A 6,511-nucleotide genomic window follows, 5' to 3' on the forward strand; every position below is an offset into this window, starting at 1 on the left:
GCTCAGTTTATCCATTGCAAGGTAACAGTGGTACCACTACTAAAAAAAAGGGTTTATAAACTCAGCTAAAAGGTGAGATGTTAGAGTTTTTACCTCGGTTTTCTAGGAAAAAACAACCGAGGTAAAATCCACTGAGGTAATAGAGTTCTATAAAACCGAGATAATAAGCTACTAAATTATCTCAAAAGTCTGACATCTTATCTAAATATATTATCTCAGCTTTCTAAATAAAACCGATATAATATAGAATAAACCCGAGATAAATTGTGATTGAACCCAATAAGTATAGAGGAAAACTGAGATCGTTTTTAATTGAAACCAAGATAATATAAAAGTAAACCGTGATAAATTCTTATGGAAAGCGTGATCATATGTACAATCTTTTATCTCACCTTTTTATTTAGCCAATATATTTTGTCATTTTTTTTAAATTGCACTGGTATTGTTCAATTAATAATTAATTATGACAACCTCCAAATAAAAACCACATTCCCTTTCATATTCATAAACATCAACACCAATCAACAAAAACAACCCAACATAAGTAAATTTCTTTGAAGAATATGATTTTATTCAATAAACAATGTTGAACATGAACATAACTTCCAAAGTGTACTACTGATCAATCATTGGTAAGAACTCAAGTATTGTATCAACTAATCTTCGAAAACTCATATGATGCCTCTATCTCTTGATTACCTATGTCACCAGGTAATCCAAAGGCAAATAAAGAGTGCCTGCCACTAAAGGAATTTATACATCTAGATCTTCAATCTCATTGCTGACCTTTGACTCCCATATCCGCTAAAACTTGACCTCTGACTCCTTTTCTGCTCATTTTAATATCCACATCAAGGATTGAATGTGCATTATCTGAGTTAAAAGAGGGATCATTTTCAGATTGCTGAGGCGCATGTTGCAGACCAATAAAGTCAAAGCCATATAGGGTGCTGCAAAGCACTTTTTCGTTGGCTTCTTTCATGCCTCATTTCGGCATAGCTTTCCACAAATTGAACAACCTCTACTGCTCAAATAGCTATGATTTGTTTTAACTAGGAGTAGCTTGATAGAGTCAAGATTGTGACGTCTCATGTACCAGACAATGGACAACAAGCTTCCCAGATACACCAACTTCATGACGGTATTATACAGTGAGATATAATTAGTAAACGAATCCAAATACCAAGTAGCGAAAACAATAGTGTAGAGTTCTTGAGTCTTCGACAAAATGTCTACATCCAATATAGAAACACATATACCATTCATTAATTATATGTTGCATCACTATCAATATAACTCTATGTTTTAGGCAAGGGCAAGACACTACAAAAAATGGAAATGCATGAAAAAGCACAAATAAACAAATACTAAAATAAGGTGCACCCATTTGACACACCCCCCCGGCGGAATTAACAAGTGGACAACAAATCAGTAATCAACCAAATGTGAGTCAAGCCATACCCGTTAGCTCGGAATGAGTGAACTTCTTCAAACTACACATTCCACAAGTGATACATAAAAGGAAATATCATGGTCATGGTATACAGACTTCACCCTAACTTGTTTGCACACATTTCCATCTTCACAAATCATGAAATACTTTTCGACAAACAATTTCCATATGGCATATAGTGTACCCTTTTCGACAAACAATCTTTTAATTTATCAAACTAGTAATATATCAAGGTGCATCAAACTAGTTGCATTTAATCATTGTCATTAGTGTTCGTGTTATTATTGTTGTCGTTGGTGTTAGTTCCAAACTTAAGTTCTATGTTTTAGCACATGGATCTCGTTTTGCAGGGCCAACGTGTTAATCTCCTATAGGTCAAAGTAATAGAAGAACTCAAGTGTACAAGGATCAAAATGTTAATGAAAAGTGTACAAGTTCCAATTACAATGGCCAAAAAAAAAACAAATTAACAAGAGAAACAGTTCTTACTTTGTTGCATATAGAGTGCATCCTAGTGACTAAGTATTTGTTCTCTCATCTACGTCCGCATGGCTTGGGCAATCCCACAGCTCAGGAGCTCGAAATGGTGCAGAACAGTACGCTGCTTGCTGCCGATTCCTAGACAAGAACCCGAAAAATCCCAGTTTAATTAAGCATGTCAACTAGGATAAGTATTTCATGGATTATATTGGAAAAAGGTGGAACTAGGAAAACCATCTAAATGCTAGTAAATCACTTATTGTGAGGCAGACATACAAAATCAATGATGAACAACATAGTTCAAAATACATATGGGGAAAAATGAAGTATGAACAGATATTTCCAATATATTTACCAAAAGACATGTAGGGTATATAAACTTATTGCAACTCAGATAATCTGGCTTCATGCGTAAAAGGCAAATGGTAATTTAGTATGAAATATTCAGCTAACAGGAGGGCTCTGATCAGCTGACCTTGTTGAGACTAAGCCATTTTGTTCCACAATCTGTGTGGTAGACATGTTTGCAGGGTAGAGTAATCTGTCGCTCCCGTCTTTTATATTTCATTTGGTAAATCACACACCTGATATCAACAATCTTAGAAGTCTTGTTGTGAATTGTAGAAACATTTATCTTCTTATTGGAGTACCAATGAATTGGAAAAAAATAGCGTTAGGTCGAGGCAAATAACATTTCAAGGATACATGAGAACGCAACACACATATACAGCAAATAAAAACTACGCTATACACTTTACAGTTAACACCAATTATAAGCACGCAGTCTATATCATACAGGAAACACACACTCTTCAAAGAATCACAAAACAAAAATAGAAAGGAAATAAATATTAGAAATGTTTGAGTTGCCTAATAGATCACCAAACCTTTTAGAAAACTACCACGTGAAATAAGAAAAAGATACTCTTTTAGTCCTTTTAGTTTTAGTTCATGAATCTTGTTAGTTCTTCATTATAAAAGTTGACATTCAGTTACTTCTACAAATTAATCTATACATGCTCAGATCTAACCAACAAACATGATGCAATATGATAAGCTTTGAATAACCCAAGCACCATCCCTCCATCACGGGTTCATTGCAGCTAACATATTCTATCAAAAACTTGTCTTTATACTTGACACTGAATTAAACTTCACTGCTTTTCTCCAAAAAAATGAAAAATGAAAAAATAAAAATAAAAATCACCAACTGATAATCTACTCCCAACGATAAAACAAAGATATGCATCACATGATATTATATATAGATAAAGTCAGAAGAGAGAAGAAATTAGAGTGCAAATTAATCGGGTCATATAACTGTTCTCCAAGGCCTCGCGTTGCCCGCTGCCCCTTAACCAAGATAAAATTAAAATTATAGTGCGTCTGGTGAACCTTTGGACAAAATTATTGTGTCTGAGCAATAACTCAAATCAGGTAAGACTTACATTCCTCGGGACTGTGAAGTGTAGCTGTGCTGGAACTTCCTCCACGAATAGCCTCATTGAAAAGCTTTGGTGCTGACAAGTCCCGCTGCATTGCCCATATAGCCAAAGGCCATGTGTAACAGATAGATCGATACTGCTCATTAGTATTTCAACCTTAAGGAGTTTGAAAGTGAGATTGACGTAGTAAGTGAGATTTAAGTAGAGCAACGTAAAACAAAAATAGCTAAAAAATGAAACTCATTAGAGGACAACAAGAAAATTGCACGTAATCTATGATACCAAGATATCAAAACTACTGTGGCGCCACTTGATGTAAAATGCCTTGAACCTAAGCTATTTCCTTTAGACTTTAAGCATCCCACAATATTCATGCGCACCATCAGTGCATGATAAGAGCCCAAAACTGTAGTTTTAACCCCTTAATAATACTACTTTTAGACCAATTATGCGAGTAATAAATAAGAGTTAATGCTAATTACGTGCTTTTATGTATTTCAAGCATGGAACTCAATTATGTGCAGAAATGTGCCACTTTGGTGATATAAAGGAGCAAAGGGTTGGTTGCTAAGAAGTTCTGTGATAAAGGCCAAGATTCAAGGAGACAAAGCCTTTATGAAGTCCGATCAAAAGCTGAAAAGTCAACACGGCAGAAATAGTGCACAAGTCAGTAGAACTTTCGAAGACCATATCTTTGGATCAGACCTCAGATTTGGGCCTACCTTACGTCAAAACGACTGGCTCGGAAAGAGATTTCCAATGGTCCAAGCCTTGACCCAATCAGATGAGCAAAAGTGGATGAAAGGTCTGCTGAAGTCAAAGCTAGCTGAAACGGGCTCTGTGGATTGAAGAAATTGGGCTTTGGGCTCAATTTTCTGGCCCAAAACATGAGACCTCAGCCCATGCATGAAATTGTGGATCTGGTCTCCTTCTTTACATAAAACAAAACTTAGCTCTGAAGAGAGATATAGTTAGATAGCTTAGAATAGAAAGTAGCCATTAAAATAGCTTGTAGATCTAGTTTTTGAATTCAATTAGTTAAATTAATTAGTTTCATTCCTTGTTTTAGATTAATTCTTAGAATCATTGTTCTTCATTGATTAGATAAATAAAATAGTTTATTCTTGTTCATTTCGATTTTGTCATTTAAATTTGTAGATCTAATTTCAATTCTTGTTGTTATTCAATTCTTAGTTATTAATTAGATTTGAAGTATTGTTTAATCAAAATTAGTAAAGTTCAAATCTTTATATTATGTCTAGTGTTAATTCAATGGGAAATGATAGCTTGATGAATCAAGGCTAAACCTCCATTAGAGGGGTTGAAGAAACCTTGATGAAACTTGATCTTTGTTAACTTAGAAATCCTCGAGAGAGTTTATTCCACTCTAGAAGGTCGTTGATTCCCCATGAGAATGGGTGGATGACCTCATATGCTAGTTATTAATTGGTAGAGATGCCATGTATAATTAGGGATTAGAATTACCATTTTGATATGCGAAGCATTGCAATTTGGATCACGACGAGTCTTTGTTAGTTGATTAAGTCGAGTTAAGGTGGATTTAATTCCCTTTAATTCTTTATCTAGATTCAAACCCCTTAGCATCTTGTCATTTCGTTATTCGTATCTTGCTATTTGAATTCATATCGTAGTATAAATTCCCTCGTAAATCTCCCATTGACTTTGGATAGACCATCAATTGTAGAAAATTTGAATGCTAAAGGATTAGGAGTGGAACGAATCTTCTATTCCAACTCTACGTCAATAGATTCGAAAGTAGAAAACAAATATCTTTGGTAAGTCTAGTAACAATCCAGTTTATAGTTTTACTTGCGTTTAGAGTTTTATAGCTTTATTCATGAGTAAAATTATCTTTTTTATGTTTATCAGTGCACTTAAAGATCACATTGTGCACAAATAGAGTCTATAACTACAAACTGTGAGAAGTTGATATTGGTCCTCTTGGCATAAATTCATATGTAAACCTGTATTCTAGCAGCATCAGACACTAAAAATTTGTCTTCTAATAGTAAAGGCTTCAACTGCAAAACCACTTCCCAAACTAGAAAAGAAAAAAAAAACAAAACAAAAATAATTAATGTTAATATGAATAGAATTAAGCTACACATTTTTTTTTTAACAAAATCAAAGACGGAGACATTCTAGTACAAGTATCATGAAAACATAAAGCAAAATGCATTATCCAGAACATCTCATGATAAAGAAAAAATCCCAATAATACTAGAACAAAAGAAAGACAAAAGAACTGCCCAACATCTAAAACTCAGCAAGCCTAGATAAATCCCTTAGGTGTTGGTGGCTCTGGTGTATATCTGCTGGCTATCATGAGATGATACCATCCTAATGGAACCTCTAGCCATCAAATATGTGATTGCCCTCCGTGCCAATGATCCATTCACCCTCAAACGATCAGACAAGATGGAAGGAGTGATAAGCTTGTACTTTGGGACTTCAGAAAGAAGCTTATCATAACTAGCTTGATCAAGCAAAACCATATTGTTCACCTTCTCCTTTTGCTTTCCCTTACTCCATTTCTTCTTCTTCTGCTTTCCACCACCAGACTTTGCTGGTTTTGATGACGGGGTGGTGCCTTCTCCTTCTTTAGTGCCATTTTCGCTGCTGAAAGATGAAGAAAACTGAATGCCACATTTTAAGGTGATTGAGGTAATGACGGAGAATTGAACCGTGAAATAGAATGACAGAATCCACGAGGAAACATAAAGAGGGAAATAGAATCAAAGGGTACAAGCTACTTCTAGTACTGAGCAAAACCAACACCTTCTAACCTCTTCGTCTAATGTTTGATTAAAAGCCAAAAAATCGAGCAAAAAAATTGAAAAAAATATGTTCTTCCAATTTTAAAATAAATACCTAGAAAAAAAAATATGTGCTTGCAATTAAAAAAGTCGGTACTTACCTTAATTACCTTGTTGAGATGTGAGAAGGAGAAAGAGAGAAGGAAAAAAAGGGGAAGGAGAAAAGTTAAGTGGTGGTGAGGGAGAAGCTAGGGAACTGTCTGTTAAATTATTTTGTTCTCGGTGTGTGAGAGAGTGTGAGAGGCAAGATTTCTATTATCTAATCGTGTCCGGCCTCCTTTTCTGGTGATTTCTAT

At 34.9% G+C, this 6,511-nt stretch overlaps 1 pseudogene; it reads right to left on the reverse strand.

Annotated features, from left to right (window-relative positions):
* Positions 1-5,555: 5,555 nt before the first annotated feature.
* On the reverse strand, positions 5,556-5,999 carry LOC147525445 (small ribosomal subunit protein eS25 pseudogene; annotated as a pseudogene).
* Positions 6,000-6,511: the final 512 nt, after the last annotated feature.

This window comes from Coptis chinensis, chromosome 1 (genome assembly GCF_015680905.1).
Source record: "Coptis chinensis isolate HL-2020 chromosome 1, ASM1568090v1, whole genome shotgun sequence".
NCBI classification, from domain to species: domain Eukaryota; kingdom Viridiplantae; phylum Streptophyta; class Magnoliopsida; order Ranunculales; family Ranunculaceae; genus Coptis; species Coptis chinensis.